Source organism: Notamacropus eugenii, chromosome 3, assembly GCF_028372415.1.
Source record: "Notamacropus eugenii isolate mMacEug1 chromosome 3, mMacEug1.pri_v2, whole genome shotgun sequence".
Lineage (NCBI taxonomy): Eukaryota > Metazoa > Chordata > Mammalia > Diprotodontia > Macropodidae > Notamacropus > Notamacropus eugenii.
This window is the reverse complement of record NC_092874.1, coordinates 68,907,703-68,925,487: the sequence shown is the minus strand read 5'-3', so window position 1 is coordinate 68,925,487 and position 17,785 is coordinate 68,907,703. Positions and strand designations below refer to the sequence as shown.

At 42.7% G+C, this 17,785-nt stretch overlaps 1 protein-coding gene and 1 long non-coding RNA gene across 3 annotated transcripts in view; one reads left to right on the top strand and one right to left on the bottom strand.

Moving 5' to 3' along the window:
- Positions 1-17,785, top strand: part of MPP7 (MAGUK p55 scaffold protein 7) — a 287,051-nt gene that overhangs the window by 17,603 nt on the left and 251,663 nt on the right. The window contains exon 1 of one of the 2 annotated variants that reach the window (XM_072651826.1): positions 6,496-6,612. The exons of the other annotated variant lie outside the window; for it this stretch is intronic. The gene's annotated coding sequence lies outside the window, so the exon portion shown is untranslated. Of the gene's footprint in view, positions 1-6,495; positions 6,613-17,785 lie in introns of those variants that run through there. 2 annotated transcript variants of the gene reach the window in all.
- On the bottom strand, positions 3,624-6,225 carry LOC140532849 (uncharacterized). Its single transcript, XR_011976697.1, has 2 exons — positions 5,888-6,225; positions 3,624-3,923 (listed from the first exon to the last, which is right to left on the bottom strand). It is a non-coding gene; the product is annotated as an uncharacterized lncRNA (long non-coding RNA).

Below are 17,785 nucleotides of genomic sequence, written 5' to 3'. Positions count from 1 at the left end.
AGGATTCTGAGAAGTAGAGGTCATGAGGGAGTATATCAAAGGTGGAACTCACCAATGAGGCCCCAGTCCTAGGAGCTACCTGTGCATATACAATGGAGGGCCCTGTTCTTGACTTCAGAATATTCTATGGTTGTTTCTTATCCACTTACCCCAAGGTGGTGGAAAGTTTTTTGAATTGGTTTAATATGGTTCCCATACCTGAGTATACATACAAAAGGCCCTTTTTTGATGACAACTTTATTCTCTTTCCTGCCTAGGTGCATTTGAGAGGAGGCAATAAATGTTCTAAGCTTCCTGATGTGGAGAATGGAGTGGTCTGCTCTCTTCCCCTCTCCTCATCATGAAAACATGAGCACATGCTTTTGCTTTTCTCCCTACTGTGTGACAGGTGTTATAGTGGTTTAGAATACTGTACCTGCCAACAGGAAACCTTCATTTCAAATCTAGCCTTAGCTGCTTAGGAGGTGTGTGACTCAGTTCAAGTCATTTCACCTCTCTCTGACTCAATTTCTTCATTTGTAAAATGTGGATGATAATAATGCACCTACCTCCTAGGGTTCTTTCAGCATCAAATGAGATGATATTTGTAAAGCACTTTGCAAACCTGAAGGCAATATATAAATGGTAGCTATTGTTATTTCTATTTTTTCCTACCTTGAGTGAAGGAATATTAGAATTGGTGATCTTTTGAGCTTCAGAAGTGAACTACAGATCCAGATATTGGAGTCAATTCCAGAGTTTTTGGGTACCTAAGTCCAGTGAGGAGCAAAGACCCAGAACCTATCTGACCTAAATATGTAGTAGATAGATGCTGAGACATAGAGTTCTGCAAACAAGATATGGACTTCTTACATTGACTGTACTTTAGAAGTGAACATGTTGGGGGTGAATGCTTTGTAGCATCCACACTCAGTCTGAGTCCATTCTCCATAGGGACTGAAGTAGTAGAAGGGAGATTATGCCTACAGATTAGAACCAGGAGAAGGACGGATGTACTCATATTTCTGTTCTTGGGGTATCTCCTTAGTAAATATTCCTTCATAAGCTAATTGATGTTAAGTGGTTAAATGACAGAGTAATCAATGATATAATCTATGATACTGAGGAAATATTAACTGGCCCTGGCAATTAATAATTGAGAGAACATATTGGAATGGAGCCTTGAATTGAGAGTATTGGAAACGCACCTTCAGCCCTATAGAGGTACCCCTAGAACCCTGAGGGGGAGTAGTAGTCAGCCCTGATCTTTTAGACCCAGCTCTCAAGTGTGAGTGAGAATTGGGATAAGGAATCCTAGAGCCACAATATGGGATACACAGGCATGAGAGAAACCTTGGGCAATACTGAGTTGGAGGATCAGCAAAGAGGCTGGTTTGACTAAAATGCAGAGAGTATGTGATGTGAAATATTCAGAAAGTTTGACTAGAGAGAGGCTGTGGAAGACTTTAAATGCCAACCTGAGGAGTAAAACTCACAGGTAAACTGATGAGGTTAAGAATTTAGAGTAAGTGTAAATGGTAAACCGATTTCACCTGAGTTTATTCATTTATAAAAGAGGGCATCTCGGAATGTACTCCCAGAGCAGGAGTGGATACACATTCTCTGAAACAGCTGGAGGATTGGTGCATGCAGTCCTAGTGATTATGGAGGAGTAGGCTGAGTTGTAGAACTGCTGAGATCCCTCCTTAGCTATGCAGACTGATTTGAAATGATTAATTCATTTGTACAAGAAAAAAGTTGGTCCCGTTTGACTTAGTGATTTAAGGTGCTAAGGGCAGGCTGCTTGATTTATCTGGTAGCATCATCTCCCGTGGATTGCCTCCCTTTGCCTCATCAGTTTCATCTGACTCACTGATTCCTAGAATGGGGGTGCCCCGTACTCTTGTCCTTGAAGCTCTTATGCTTGGGAGAGGGTGGTGCCGACAGACTGGGAGGGGCTGAAAAAGGGAGCAGAAGGGCAGCGGACGGCAGATTTCTCTTTGTTGCTTGAGCTGAGTGACAGCTGCAAAGGACCTCGGAAGCAAGCTAAAAGGATAGCAACAGCTCTCCCATGAGCACAGGAGGATCTGGGGCTAGTTTCCATGAGCATGATCTACTTTTAAAGCCAAATCACCTCCTCCCAACAGGCAGAGAAATTTCCATTTAGTCAGATTGCTTAAGAGTATTTCAAGAGCTGGGAAGTCTGGGCATTGGCCATGTGCCCAAAGGCATCACTTAACAGGTTTAGGCAGGTTAGGCCAGATTGGGAGATTAACCGTGAGTTTTTAGTATGACCACTCCTTTTTTTTTTTTAAGAAAAGATCAGGTTAGTACACTGATCACTGCTAAATAAAGAACCGTCTACATAGTGAATTTCCTGACATGGAAGGGATTCACAAGGGGGCTGGATGATAACTTGGTTGGAACACTGGGTAAGGGTCAAGATAGATAACCTTGCAGATCCCTTTCAATTCTGACATTCCAAGACTCTTATCATCTCTTTGGGGACAGAGATAGTTCATCTTTATCTTTGCGTCTTATTTCATTTTTGTATTCCCAGTGCTTTTCATATGATTTACAGCTAAAAGGACATTAAAATTTATACAGTCCAATCCCTACATTTAATATGAGGAAACTGAGGTCCACAGAAGTTAAATGATTTCCCATAACCAAGTAATTAGCAGAGTCAGGATTTAAACTCATCTTCTGACACAACCCAATAGACTTTCCATTGTACTATGCTTCATCTAGGGCTGTGATTTATGTATTTTTTTTTAACTGGACATGTATCAACTGTATAGGGAACTCTCAGGGACAAAAATCCCCCTTTCTAAAAAACCAACATGGCCTGGCACCTTCTCTGTAACAGCTAGGCTTGAAGAATTGCCTGGGGCACTAATAGCTTAAGTGACTGGCCAGGGTGATGTAGTCTTCAGGAATCATAGGTGGGATCTGAAGCTAGGTTCTCTTGACTCAGAAGTGGGATCTCCCCACACTGAAAACTGGATTCATACATAGGAGGCATTTAATAGATTTTTGTTGAATTTAATTCATAGTTGCTGCAAGTATTTTCTTTTTCATGTTTTAAAAAAATGAAAGAGAGGGGCAGCTAGGTAGCGCAGTGGGTAGAGCACCAGCCCTGAAGTCAGGAGGATTTGAATTCATGTCTAGCCTCAGACACTTGACACACTTACTAGCTGTGTGACCCTTGGGCAAGTCACTTAACCTCAATTGCCTTGCTGTCCCCTCTCCAAAAAAAAAAAAAAAAAAAAGAGAAATCTAGGAAGGCTGGGTAGGGGTGTGTGTCTGTGTATGCGTGTGTGTGTGTGTGTGTGTCTGTGTGTGTGTGTGTGTATTTAAAGTTCTGAAACCTGAAGAAAATGAGTAATTCACATGTTCAAAAACATGTTCATTCAACTGGATGGCTTAGTAATAATGGCTGCTCTCAGTTACCTTCTGGTTATTTTCCATCATAATTGTAATTGTAGTGTAATGGAAGCCAGAAAATAGCCATCCAAAACATAGCCATGCATATGTAGGTACTTAATGTTTTATAAATAAAAATTGTGAAAGTTCACAGAACCTAATAACGCTACAGTCTATGATCTTAGACAAACTAATTCAGGACTCAGAGTCTGAGTGCATGAGTTTCCTTCAACCGTTTAGTAACCTTGGTCAAACTGGTATAATACAGCCCATTTTCAACTATTGGAAGCATGCTCATCATCAGCCTCATCACCATCATCAATTAACATTTAATGATCACCCACTGCTGGTTGTATGAACTGCTTCTTGATCTTCATGTAAAGGGAATGAATGAGATAAGTGTTCAGACTTTTATCTGACTTGCTTGAGAATTTGGGGCTGTTGCTAGAGGAGAGGAAATAGTATGCTGATTTTCCATGCTCCAGTCTTCCTTAGGCATCAAGGGCTCCCAAAGTTTCCTAGAGAGGAAACATCCAATAAATTCATTTTTTGTAAAGGCATTAGGGACTTAATATGTTACCCCCACCAGAAAGATTTTCACACCAAAAGAGCAAACTCTGAGAGGGAATCAGCCTAAAGGAACTAAATGCTAATGGGAGAATTTCAGGCATCTCAGTAAGTTACTTTCTCATCTCCCTACATTGTTTTCTATATCTCTCTGTTTCAACTTAAGCAAAACTGGCCAGATCTTAATTGCAATTTGCTTGCCAGAACCACTTTTAGATATTTTAAATTTATGAGACCATTTAGGGCAGTCATTTCTTAGGACTCCTGACATTTTAATGAACTTTATGCCTTTCCACTCAAGTGTCTTATTCTTGAGAAACAACATCGTACCCACAGACCTGCGAGACTGCAGTGGGGCAGGAGTGCTCTTTCTCTCCCACTACATGACTCCTCATTCTGGACTTCTGTGTGGACTGGACTCTGCTCTTGGAGAGCCTCTCCTCCAAGGAGAAGAGTCAGTTTTTTTTCTACTCATTCTTCTGTTTTTTTACATTCCCACACTAGAGATCTAACCCAGTAAAAATCACTTAAACCTCAGGTTTGGCTCCTGGTAGTAAAAAGGTGCTCAGTATATGATTTAGATCACTAGATAGTTTTGGATAGTTCAGGGCTGGGTAACCTTCTACCTTGTGGCTACATGTGGCCCTCTAGATCCTCAAGTGAGGCCATTTGACTGAATCCAAACTTCACAGGGCCTCACTTGTAGATCTAGAGGACCACATGTAGCCTTGAAGCCGGATGTTCCCCACCCCTGCAATAGCTATTTATTTCTTTCATATGAAAGAAATTCTTAAAACACAAAAGACTCATAAGTGCCCCCTACAAAGATTACCAAACAGTAACCATAGATCCTATTACACTCTCCTTAGGAGACTGATGACTTAAACCATTCAATCATGAGACACTTAGTGGAATTTATCAATAGACACTCAACTTCTACCTCTGCTCTGCTCAGTCTGAGGATATCAGTCAAAGTTTGTCTTCTGGAACGCCAGGCCAGGGTTTGGCCTCCTCTACTTTCAGGTTATTATGGGCAGTTACCATCTCCTTAGAAAAGTGTTATGGTAGGGGTAAGGGACACCTTTTGCAGAGCAGCTGGCTTCCAAAGAACACAGGAATTCCTGGGGTAGCCCCTCCCCCAAAAGTCCATCTCTCATGATTGCTATTTGTTTAAGAAAAATCACACAAAGAGGAAGAGGCGTCAAAGGGGGCTCCAGCTTACCATCTTTCCCTCCCCTTTCCTAAATCCCATCAAATTCAGTCATTGTTACTCTGCTAAGAGTTGATAATGTTTGAGTGAAAATCAGGGACCCCCGGGCCTCACTTTCCCTATTTGTACAATAAAGGGCATTTGAGCTCTCTGAGCTCTTTTCTTATATATGTATAAATATATATATACACACGTGTATATATGTACGTACACGTATACGTGTGTATGTATGTATAATATGTGCATGTAGATACAATGTAGATACAATGTATACACTTACATACACAAAGGAGGTGAGCCCTGAGAGCAGTACAGAAAACAGACACACACGTTTTCCTGCACTGTTCTCAGTCCCTCCCCTCTCCTAGCTTTGTCTTGGACCCTGAATCATCGGTACTTCTTATCAGGGAGCGGCCTCACAGTTTGGTTTATTTTACTGCGCTGTCTACACTTGAGGACTTAGGAAAAAGCCGCCCACCTGGAGAGGGTAGGGCAGCTCACTGGCACTTCTACAGCTGTGTAAGACCAGTGCAGCCGGTCTCCCGGCACACTCGTACACTGGACTCGGAGAACACTTAGGCTGTACGCTTTTCTCCCCGTAAGGATCCTTCATTCTTCTCCTCCCCCCACGAGGTCTGCATTTATCCCTGCGCCTCACGCGCATCCGTCCACTTAGCCAGCACTTTGCCTCTCCTCCCGACTCACGGGATTTTGGTTGGCACGGAGGTTATTTTCCAGGGTCACCAAGGCTCGCATGGAGGTGAGCAGGTGTAAAATGAGCCAAGGCATAATGAGTTCGCATCAGTAGTCTCCAGGTAATAGAGAATCTTCCCCAAGCCGGTTTCTCTTGGACGCCAGAGCCGCCACCTGCGACCAACCCAGACTGGAGGCAGGGGGTGTGTGCGCGGCTCAGTGCCAGGGTAGGGAGAGGAGTTGAGCGGAGAGGGGGCGGGGTGATGCTTGATTGACGGGCGGTGGGCGGAAACCACCGGCGCGAGCAGGACCAATTAGGGTAGCGATCAGCTTCCTCCCGCTGGCCAACGAACGCGAAGCACGGAGCTCGTCGCTCCGCCTGGGCCAATGGGAAAGCCCTTCCCACGCCGGCGAGCTGCCGGGGCGGGGCGCGGCGGCTCCTCCCCGCCATGACCCCGCCCCCAGGGGGAGGGGGCGCAGGCGGTGACTCCGGGGAGCGGAGGTGGGGGCCGGACTCCCCGTGGACTCGCGCGCGAGCGCGTGTGTGTGTCTGCGAGTGCGAGTGAGCGAGTGTGCGCTCGGCGATGTGAGCCAGTGAGCCAGCGAGCCCGCGGCCCCCGGCTCCTCGGCAGCAGCCGTCGGCGCCTCGCTCTCACGCCCGCGCCCGAGCCCGGAGGAGCAGGGGTCGGAGGAGCGGGCGGCGCCTCCCGAGGCCTCCGCCGCCGTCGCCCCCGCAGGTAAAGGAGGTCCCGCACACTGGCCGCCTCCGCGGCTGTCCTCGGCCCGGGCTCGGACTCCGGTTCCGGCAGCGGCACCTGGCGGGAGGCGGGGCCCGGGGGAGCGGGAGGCGGGGCCGAAACGGGGCACGAGCCGGACCCCCGCGGCGGCCGGCGGCGACCTTCACTTCCTTTGTAGCCCCTGCGCCTGGCCGCATACACAGCCGGCGCCTAATAAGTGCTCGTTCCCGGAGCCTGACGGCGCGAGGAGGGAGGGGCGGCGGGGCGGAGCTGGGCAGGGGCTGCCCTCGACTCCCCCAAGTGCAACTTGTTTTCTGTCCTGTTTTCTTTTGTTCGCTTTTCTTCCCCCTGCCGCCCCCCGCTGACCCGGGGACCCCGCGGCCAGGCCGAGGTGGGGCGCTTGAGGGAGGCGCGGGAACAGCGGGGGGGGGGGGGGGACCCCGCGGCCAGCCCCAAAGTGTCTGGGAAAGAGGAAACCCTCGGGGAGAAGGAGGGGGGCCGCGCACAGCAGGGGGTCCCACCCCGCTTCTCAGTCCGGAGTCTGTGAACTTGTGTAAACTGTTTTTTAGAGAAAATCATTTCAGTCATTTTTAAAATAATTAAAGTTATTGAAAAAATTCTAAACTGTTTTTAAAATTTAAAATACTCCAACCTTCTGTATAAGTGGCTTCCTTGGCCATCCTAGGCATTTTATTTCGTGCCCTAGGAAGGGTCCGCAGGCCTCGCCGGCCGGACTCCGAGCCGTTTTTCGGGAGGGGGTGACTTCTTCCACGCAGCCTCCGGATGGGGGCTTGGGGTTCCTTGTGCTGGAGCCCAGGTGCCCGGGCAGGGTGGCTGTGCCCGGGGGTGACGGTTAGAGGTGTCTGTAAGGTCACCGCCTCTGCCCGCGCACTCACGCGTGGAGGGATTAAGCTCCGAGCAGGAAAGGGTATTCAGATGCTGCCGGGGCTGAGAATATTTTCCTGATTGCTAAAGCATTTAGTAACTTTCATGGAGCGGTTAATGCTGTGCTGAATTTATTCCTTGTTTTAGTAGTAATCATCTGGGTGAAGACCTGGGTTCAAATCCCACCGAAGACACCTCCTGCCTCAGTTTCCTCATCTGTAAAATGGGGATGTTAATACTTGTATTTCTGCCCCAGGGTTCTCGTGAAGTTCACATGAAAACAATACGTGTAAAATGCTTCTCAATTCTCAAAAACTCTGTAAATGTCAGTTACTGTCATGACATGGGGCAGCTGGTGGTCCTGTAGATGAAGCTCTGGGATCAGACTCAGGAAGACCTGGGTTCCTGTCTGGTCTCAGATACTTGCTAGCTTGATCCAGGACAAGCCCCTTAACTTTCTGTTTGCCTCAGTTTCCTCATTTGTAAAATGAACTGAAGAAGAAAATTGCAAACCACTCCAGTATCTTTGCCAAGAAAATCCTAAATGGGGTCAGGAAAAGTTGAACATGACTGAACAAGGACAGTCGTTACATATTATACTCATTTTGTAGGTAGAAAAACTGAAAACCATGAATGATTTTACTTTGACTAACTTGATTTCCTATTTGGGTCCTGGAATGGATTTAGTCCATGAATTTGGTTAGGTTTTGGGCAGCTGGGTGGCAAAGTGGGTAGAGTGCCAGACCTGCAGTCTGGAAGCCTCATCTTCCTGAGTTTAAATCCAACCTAAGATATTTACTGTGTGACCCTGGTCAACTCACTTAACCTTGTTTGCCTCAAGTTTCCTCATCTGTAAATGAACTGGAGAAGGAAATGGCAAATCACTCGAATATCTTTGCCAAGAAATGCCCCCCTGCCCCCCCCCAAAAAAAAGGTTCAGGAAGAGTTGAATATGACTTTAAAAAGTCTGAACAGTGACAGGCTAGGTTTCCATAACTGTTCCCAACTCCTCCTCATGCTTATTATGAGCCTTTAGAAGAGTCCCTGGCACATAGTAGATGCTTCAGAAATGCTCTTTGACTGACTGAAATAAGTACTCATTTATGGTAGATATCAGGTAGAGGCAGTTGTAGCACTCCGTGGTGTGGAGGTCACGGATTTATGCCGTCTAGCAAAGAAAAGGGGTTTTACAGTGAACAGGTTTTTGAGCAGGTTCACAGGAATGTGGCTTTGCTTTAGAATAAAGGTTAATGTTGCATTAAATAATAGGCTAATTGCTCCAAATGAAAAACCTAGCTTTAAATTTGACATGTTTGGTGGTGTTTAATGTGTATTTTGTAAGTAGGAATGAAAATGTTCTGTAGCATGGCTTTGATTTACTCAGCAAGTATTTTCAGCTGTGTGCTAGGCACTGTGCTGAGTTCTGAGGAGTCCCTGCTCTCATGGAGCTCACAGGCCACTGGGGGAAGACAACATGCAACCTTGCTTTTGAAAATGCCTGTAAAAATTTAGGATGATGGGGGGAAAATAACCCCAAATGTTTTTTCCTTAGATTGACTATGCATTTCTATCTTTAAAAAAGTAAGTGAATTTAATCTTGGTTTATGCAAGCGCCTATTCTGATAGGCAGATGTAAATGGATTCTTAAAGTAACATCAGACTATAGAAACTCTTGAGACTATTAGGTTAATTTAATTTACTACTCTTTAGTAACCCAATCTATTTTATGAATTGCTGAATTGATACATCCTAACCATGAAGTGATCCCTTGTTTTCTTGGCAAACGTACCTCCTGTACATAACACATGTATGTCTTGACAGAATTATTTAGCTAGTTTGTAAAGGATATAATTTCAATGTTTCTCAAACTCTGGCTGAACAGCTCTGGCTTTCTTTTTTTGCTTATGGTCTTGCTTTTCACTTTCAATGTATTGTAATTTATTGGCAAATTATGAGCACCAAGGGGAAAATTTCAGAAAGGGACCCTCTAACCTTGGCTAATTGCAAAAATAAATCAGTCCCCTGCAATATTGAAAAGTGGGAAGACATGAGTATTTATGTGTATGCTATGTATATATTTTTAATCCCCATAGGGATCTTTTCACAGCTGGGAGAATTTTACCCTTTTTGGTCACACTATTTCCACTAGATGGTGCAGTGCTTTTTAAATTGAGACTTGAATTGAGTGTATGTGTGTGTCTCAGTCTCATTGATGCTTTATTTTTTTACTGATTTGAAGAGACAAACATTTTTATAGTCATGCTCTGTGACTACAAAATAGAATTAGAGCTGACGATTTCAGTTAAATGAAATAGTATTTTAAAGAAAAGGGAAAATGGTAGTAACACATGAAGACTTTCCATATTATACTATTTGAATTTTATAGTTCTTAATACTTTTTAAGCTCTTGAAAATGGACCTATTCTTAATATGAATTATATTTCAAAATTTGTAAGTAGAATTCTTTTATATACTTTTATACAAATGTACTTTCTTTAGCTTCAGACTTAAACCATGGTATAATAATAGCATTTATATAATACCTTTAAGGTTTACAAAATGCTTTTAATAGATGATCTTATTAATAGCACCTACAGTAGAGGCAAGTTGTTTTATTATCCCCACTTTACAGATGGGGAAAACTAAGAGAGATCCAGTGTCTTGAGCTGAGTCATATGACTAGCACTCAAGGCAAGATTTGAACTTATTTCCTTTACTTCAAGTCCAGCACTTAGTCTGGCAACAGCATTTTTAAAGTTCTTACTATATCCTAGTAGGAGGTTAAGTGATTTGCCCAGGCTAGGATAGCCAGAAGTATCTGAGGTAGGATTTGGACTCATTCCTGCTTCCAGGCCTAGCACTACCTTGTTGCCTACATACAATATATTGGTATATAATTGCATATCTAATTTTATCTTTTTGGATGGTCCAAAATTACCCATGAAGGATTAACATGTCCCAAGGAAGAAAACCAAATATCTTTACATTTATTCTAAGCATTTTAAATAAGATAAAATATTTTCCAAGATTGGAAAAATATCTTACTTTTTGGGTTTTAAAGTTGATGTGATAATGCAAAAGTCTGTGACTGAACATAAAGTAAAACCAGTTGTGCAGCTAAAGTTCAAGATTTATCAGAATTTAAATACTAATTTCTTAAAATACATTTTCCTAACTTGAATTAACTTCTGAATTAACTATTGAGGGCTTAACTGTAATTTCTATTAAAGTTCATGTTTTTATGATAGTATCTTATCTTGGCAGAAAATGGATTACACATATTTGTTAGCATCTGCTTTAGGAGGCCATTGTCACACTCAGAACAATAATTTGAGTGAGTTAAAGTTAAGAGGCAATAAAGTGAAGTGGAAAGAACGCAGTGGAGAGAAGCAGAAATCAGGGTTCTAGTTCGGCCAGTAATTATAACAGCAGCGAACATTCGTAAGGGATTGAAGGTTTACAGCACCATCAACATACATTTTCCTTTGATCCTCAAAACCCTGTGAAGTTGGTGTTACACTAAGGTGTTATGTAACTTTGGGCAAGTTACTCAGTAAAATAAGAGGGTTAGATTGATGATCTCTATGATCTCTTCCAGCCCTAACATTCTATGGTTCTGCTCTATGAAACTAACTTCTTCAAGGTCATTTTAAATTAAGATTAAGAAGAAATTTTTAGAATTACTTCATTTATCCAGACATATACTGAAGGTCTCTCTTTGCCAAGAACATCTAAGCTTATAATTTGTTTTAGTGATAATTCCATCCTTCAAAAGGTACAGGAACCAATTGGGGAAATTGTCTTCTGGGTCTAATTCTTACTGTGAGGGAAGTTTCATCTGATGGATGTGGTAGAAATAATGGGAAATTTGGGGGAAGTGACTGCTACTCTGTTCTAGAGTTTGTGATAGAAACTGAAAGGAAATCTGGACATCTGGCATGCACTCTAGATTTCTGAAGAGCATATTTCAAAACAGGAAAAATAGGTGGGATCCCATGGATTAAAATTCTTCATAGGAAGAGGGAGCCCAGGAGGGATGGAAGATGCTGAAGTTCTAAGGAAATCCTGAAGACACCAAAGGGGACCATTCCAGTGAGGCGGAAAATGGCATTTGTCTGAAGCAACTTAGGTGGATGTTCAGGAACTTATCAGCTAATTTATATTTATAAACATATTGTACAAAAGGACAAGTAATAGAGAATGAAAATAAAAATGTGGCATGGCCTTGTAAAAGTAGTATCAGAAATACTAAAGTTCAGAATGGTCTAAAGCTGTCAAAGATTGCCGAGGACAACAAACATTTCTTCAAAGCTCTCTTGGGCCAAAGAGTGTCCGCTTTGCTCTGTACAGGGAGAGAAGGTAGAGCTGCTGAGTTCCTCTTGTTTCTCTTCTCTGCCAAGGAGAATGACCCTTACGCTGCACAGGATGGAACAAAAGTGACCAGCCCCTAGGGAGCTGATGCCTAAGATCAGGAAGGAGACAGTCAGGAGGGCACCTCGCTGTCCTTGAGGAAGCCAAGTCACCTGGCCCAGGTGAATCACATCAGAAGGAAGTGACAGAAGTGTTGCTGAGCTAATGGAATGATAGTCGAGAAGAGCCGCAAATTTTGGGAAGCACACATTCCCTTCAAAAAGGGATAGAGCAGAATCTGGCAACTGTTGGCAAGTGAGCTTGACTTTGATTCCTGGGAAGAATCTAGAATTGATCATTAAGGAATGGTTAGTGAACATCTAGAAAAGAAAGCATGATTTTATCAAAAAGAGGTCATGTCAGACTGAACTGATTTCCTTTTTTGATCACGTTACTAAACTAGTAAATGAGGGGAATGCCGTTTATACAGTTTACTGATATTTTAGCAAAGCTTTTTACAGCATATACTGTTCTTGTGGAAAAGACAGAAATGGCTTGGATGTTAATAAAATGGGAACCAAATTCAGAAGTAGCTGGATGGCCAAGTTCTGTGTCAGTATGGCAGGAGGTGTGGGGTGGGAAGAGAATAAGCATTTATATAGCATCTACTCTGCCAGATACTGTGTTAATCACTTTACAAACATTATCTCATTTGATCCTCACCACAACCCTGGGAGATAGGTACTGTTGTTGTCCTCATTTACTGTTGAGGAAACTGAAGCAAACAGGGTTAAGTGATTGGCCTGGGGGTCACCCAGCTAGTGAGTATCTGAGACTAGATTTGAACTCATGTCTTTTTGATTTTATGTTCAGCCCTCTATCTACTATGACACCAAGCAAGAGGTGTAAAGTGGAATATATCAGGGATCTGTGCTTACCCTTGTGTTGTTTAATATTTTATCAATGACTTGCATAAAGATTTCGGCAATGTTCCTATTTTGTTTATTGTTCATTATTAAAAAAATGAATTGGATAGAACAAAATATTGCCTTATAATTCTCTTTTCCAACAAATTGTCTTCCTTTCATGCTTCAGTATCAGTCCTTGAAAAACATAACAGAAATAACTTTGGTCAATGACTACCTAATAATAAATGTCAGATAAAGTACTATCTGACTCTGTGACCCCATTTTGGGTTGTTGGAATGGTTTGCCATTTCCTTCAGCTCATTTTACAGATGAGGAAACTGAGGCAAGTAGGGTCAAATGATTTGTCCAAGGTTACACAGCTGGTAAGTGTCTGAGGCCAGATTTGAACTCATGAAGATGAGTCTCCCTGATCCTAAGCCCAGTGCTCTATCCACTGCATCATCTAGCTGCCCTGGAATAAGAGAACAGGTATGGTTTTGAAAAGCCCTCTTCACTCTCATGGAGATGATTCAGCTCAAAGTTAAAGTCAAAGACAGACTTTCAGTGTAATGGTGAGGGCCTTCCAAATATTTGTGGGTGACATCCCAATTGTATTAAGCATCAACACACTGCAGAACCTTCTGGAAGAGATCTGTAATCAAAAGAGTTTGATATGTCTGTCCACACAGGGAAGTCCACAATAGGTGAAGACTGTCTCTAGCTTGGATTTTGACATATATTTGCATAGACAACTTGTAAAGTTTGTCCCTTAGTTGGTGTATCTGGGATAGATAGTAAAGATGGACAATGAATTGAGTTGAATAGGAGAAAAGAGCAACCTAGATAGCTTTCAGGAAATTACAAAGTTCCTTCACTGACTCCAAGCTTCCAAGAAAAGCAAAGACCTTTTGAGTATTAACATTATATTTGTGTTGCTTTGTGTCAGTGAGTCATGAAATGTAACTTTTTTTTTCCAATTTATTTATTTAACTTTTAACATTCATTTTCACAAAATTTTGGGTTCCAAATTTTCTCCCCATTTGTCCACCGAGCATTCTAATTGCCCCTATCGCCAATCTGCCCTCTCTTCTATCATCCCTCCCTTCCCTTGTCCCCATCTTCTCTTTTGTCCTGTAGGGCCAGATAACTTTCTGTACCCCTTTACCTGTATTTCTTACTTCCTAGTAGCAAGAACAATATTTGACAGTTGTTCCTAAGACTTTGAGTTCCAACTTCTCTTCATCCCTCCCTCCCCATCCATTCCTTTTGGGAAGCAAGCAATTGAATATAGTCCATATCTCTGTAGTTTTGCAAATGACTTCCATAATAGTTGTGTTGTATAAGACTGACTATATTTTCCTCCATCCTATCCTGCCCCCCATTGCTTCTGTTCTCTCTTTTGATCCTGTCCCTCCCCAAGAGTGTTGACTTCAAATTGCTCCCTCCTCCCATTTGCCCTCCCTTCCATCATCCCCCCCACCCTGCTTATCCCCTTCTCCCCACTTTCCTGTATTGTAAGAGAGGCTTTCATACCAAAATGAGTGTGCATTTTATTCCTTCCTTTAGTTGAATGTGATGAGAGTAAACTTCATGATTTTCTCTCACCTCCCCTCTTTTTCCCTCCACTAAAAAGTCTTTTGCTTGCCTCTTTTATGAGAGATAATTTGCCCCATTCCATTTCTCCTTTTCTCCTCCGAATATATTTCTCTCTCACCTCCAGATCTGCCTAGGTAGTGCTTGGGGTCTGAGATTCAAAGCTGCTTCCCAGCCTCAGGGCTTTGGGCAGGGCAGGGCTGCTATTCAGTGTGAGATTAAGTTTAGGTGCTCAGGTGGGGGCTGGGCCGCCACATGGGGCTCAGTTCCCTCAGGGGGTTTATGTGGAGACCTTCAACAATGGATCTGAGCTCCTGCCTGCTTTGGGAGCCTTTGTCTGCTGCAGCCTCAGCTGCTGCCTCCTGAGGGGGCCTGAGTTATGGAGACACCTCACTCCCCTCTCAGCAAGCTGAAAAGACCCTCTCACTGACCTTTGGCACCTGTGGGTGGAGGGACCTGTGCTGCTGCTGGAGATTCTGTCCCTGAAGCCTGCTTGGATCTGCTCCACTCGGTGCCATGCTGCCAAGGCAGGGCTGGGCTCTGCTCTGGTCCAGTGTGCTATGGACCTTTCGCGTAGGTGTTTCAGGTCTCTCTGGAACAGAAATCTCCTCCACTCCATTGTTCTGTGGCTTCTGCAGCTCCAGAATTTGTTGGGAGTTCTCCTTTACAGGTATTTTATGGGCTGTGGGTTTGGAGCTAGCATATGTGTATCTTTCTACTCCGCCATTTTGGCTCCTCCCTCGAAATGTAACTTTCTCTAAAGAAATAAAAATGAGTGGAGGACAGTCGTTGGACAAGCCTATTGTGGGTGTGAGTAGACTGCTTAAGTAATATGGGATTTTGACAAGGAAGATGAGTGAAAGATGAAAAGAGGAGAAAAAGAAGTCACCAAGGAGTTATATGATAGGCAGAAAAGAAAGGCTGGTTATGTGGCAAGAACGAGGGATGACTTGTAGATTGTGAATAGCGCCCAGACCTTTGAATTGTCAAGAGAACACAAGGAAGGCCTTTACCATGTCTAGTGAACTGTGGTAACTCAGGTGAGGTCATGGACAAAAGGCATAGGGAATGAGTTGTAATTTGTGTTGTTGGAGACTATCCAAATTGAAGATACGGTAGATCCATTTAGATATGTATCACGCCCACAAAGGTCGTAATGTGTTTCACTAATTTAGTTTTTCACTCTTCTATGTTGAGAGACAGAGTGGTAACGTAGAAGGAGAGCTGGCCTCACAACCAGGAAGACAAGGAAGGGTTTAGGTCCCACCTCTGACTCTAGCTGTATGCTCCTTAATGCCAGTATTCCAGGCATCTCTCAAAGGGTGTAAGTTTCAGGGAAGGGGGAGACTGCACTGATGGACTTTCTCATGTGGAAGTTTGTTCTATTAGTGAAACCACAGGCTTAGTCTCTATGCCAGTCTCCATCTCTTCTGTTCGATAGAGGAAACCTGACATTAATGATAATTCTGATTTTGCCGTTTGTAATGTAATACCAGTGACATTAATTATGTGACTGGTACTCATGGCGATGGGCTTCATATCATCTGTAAAGTGCTTGGCATGTAAATTGAGGCATTTGAACACATTTCTTAGGTTTTTTTTTTATACTATGTATTTGTCTACTGGCTCCTTAATTGATTTCAAGCAATTAAAACTCAAAAAAATTTTATAGTATTTTATTTTTTCCAATTAATGTAAAGACAATTTTCAGCATTCATTTTTTGAAGGATTTTGAATTCCAGATTTTTTCCCTCCTTTCTCCTCTCCAAGATGGCAAGGCAATCTGATGTAGGATATACTCGTGTAATATTTCTGTGCTAGTCATGTAAAACTTGTAATGTCAAAACACAATTATATTGGAATACTTAAATCAGATTTAAAAAAAAAAAATTCTGCTGGATCCACGATCTCATCTATGTTAGTGCATGCTCAGTTGGCAAAGATTGCAACCTACTTGCTATCTATTTGTGCAATTCTTTTCTATGTCTTTCCTCTGTAAGTCTGACATAGAGGAACCTCCCAGAGCACTGGCAGCAGTTTTTGAGTTCTTTAACTTTGTTTTGTTACCACTTCAGTGCTTGGCTAGTCATCTGTTATCATAATAAAGTATCATATCGTTGTAATATATGTGTTCAGCTTTATGAAGCATTTTCTTTGTAACAGCCTTGTAAAGTAAGGGGTGCAAATATTATCATTTCTTTTTTACAGATGAGGAAACTCAGGCTTGGAGAGTTTTTGCTCAGTGTCATATAGTAAATAACTGTTGATGTCAGGATTTGAATCCAGGTCTCCTGACTCTCTCTTGTATGCTTTCCCAGACACCACAGTATTATTCTTCATTCTTGCTACTTGGCAGACACTAGTCTGACATGTTTCTCTTAATGTCTTTTATGCCATGCAAAGAATTCTCGGCAGTATGCAGCAAGCAGCCTACTAGTTCTTTGACTTTTTTTTTCCATTTCCAAAACAAGTAAAAATATTTACAATTCAATTTAGCAAATAGCTACTTATGCCAGGGATTGTGATAAGTCACTCAGGATTGAAAAAAAAAAAAAAGAAATGATCTTTGGCTTCAAAGAGCTTCCATTCTAGAAAGGGTGTGTGTGTGTGTGTGTGTGTGTGTGTGTGTGTGTGTGTGTGTGTGTGTGTGTGTGTGTGTGTGTGTGTGTGTGTGTGTGTCTGTCTGTCTCTGAGATCAATGTAGGTAATTTCAACGTGTGGAAATTCCCTTTAGATGTGTACATAGACAATCATCTGCCTAACTTTCTCTTAGGGGCACTGAGAAATACATTCATTAGACCATGGTCCTAGAGTTAGTGTGTCAGTGGTAGGGCTTGAACGAGGTCTTCCAGTATACTCCGAGGCTACCTGGGGGAGTAAATAGAGAGCTGGACTTGGATTTTGGAAGGCCTTTGTCCAGCCTCAAATACTGACTAGCTGTATGATGCTAGGCAAGTGTGGCAACCTCAGTTTCTTTATCTACAAAATAGGAATGATAATAATAGTATACAATTTCATAGAGTTGTGAGGATCAAATAAGTTATATTTTTGAAGTGATTTACAAACCTGAAAGTGCTGTGTAAATATTAATCATTAGCAAGAAGCTTGGTGGATAGAGAGCTGACTTTTGAGCCAGGAAGACCTAGGCTCAAGTCTTATCTCCAAGATACAGGCTTTGGGACCTTTTAGTTCCCTAGTCAGTTTTCAGATCTCAGAGGCTGTTAAGTTTCAGAGAAGGTGCTGAAATACCTTGGTAGAGCCAATGAAATCACAAGGTTACCATTTAACTCTAGCTGTTATTACTATATTACATTATTAGTAGCATCACCACCATCACCTCCATTTCTTCTACTTTGACCCACAGTACTTTGAAATATAAAGAATGGGAACTGGAACCTTCTGTGTCCTCCTTTTCTCCAGGGTCAGAGGTTTCTCAC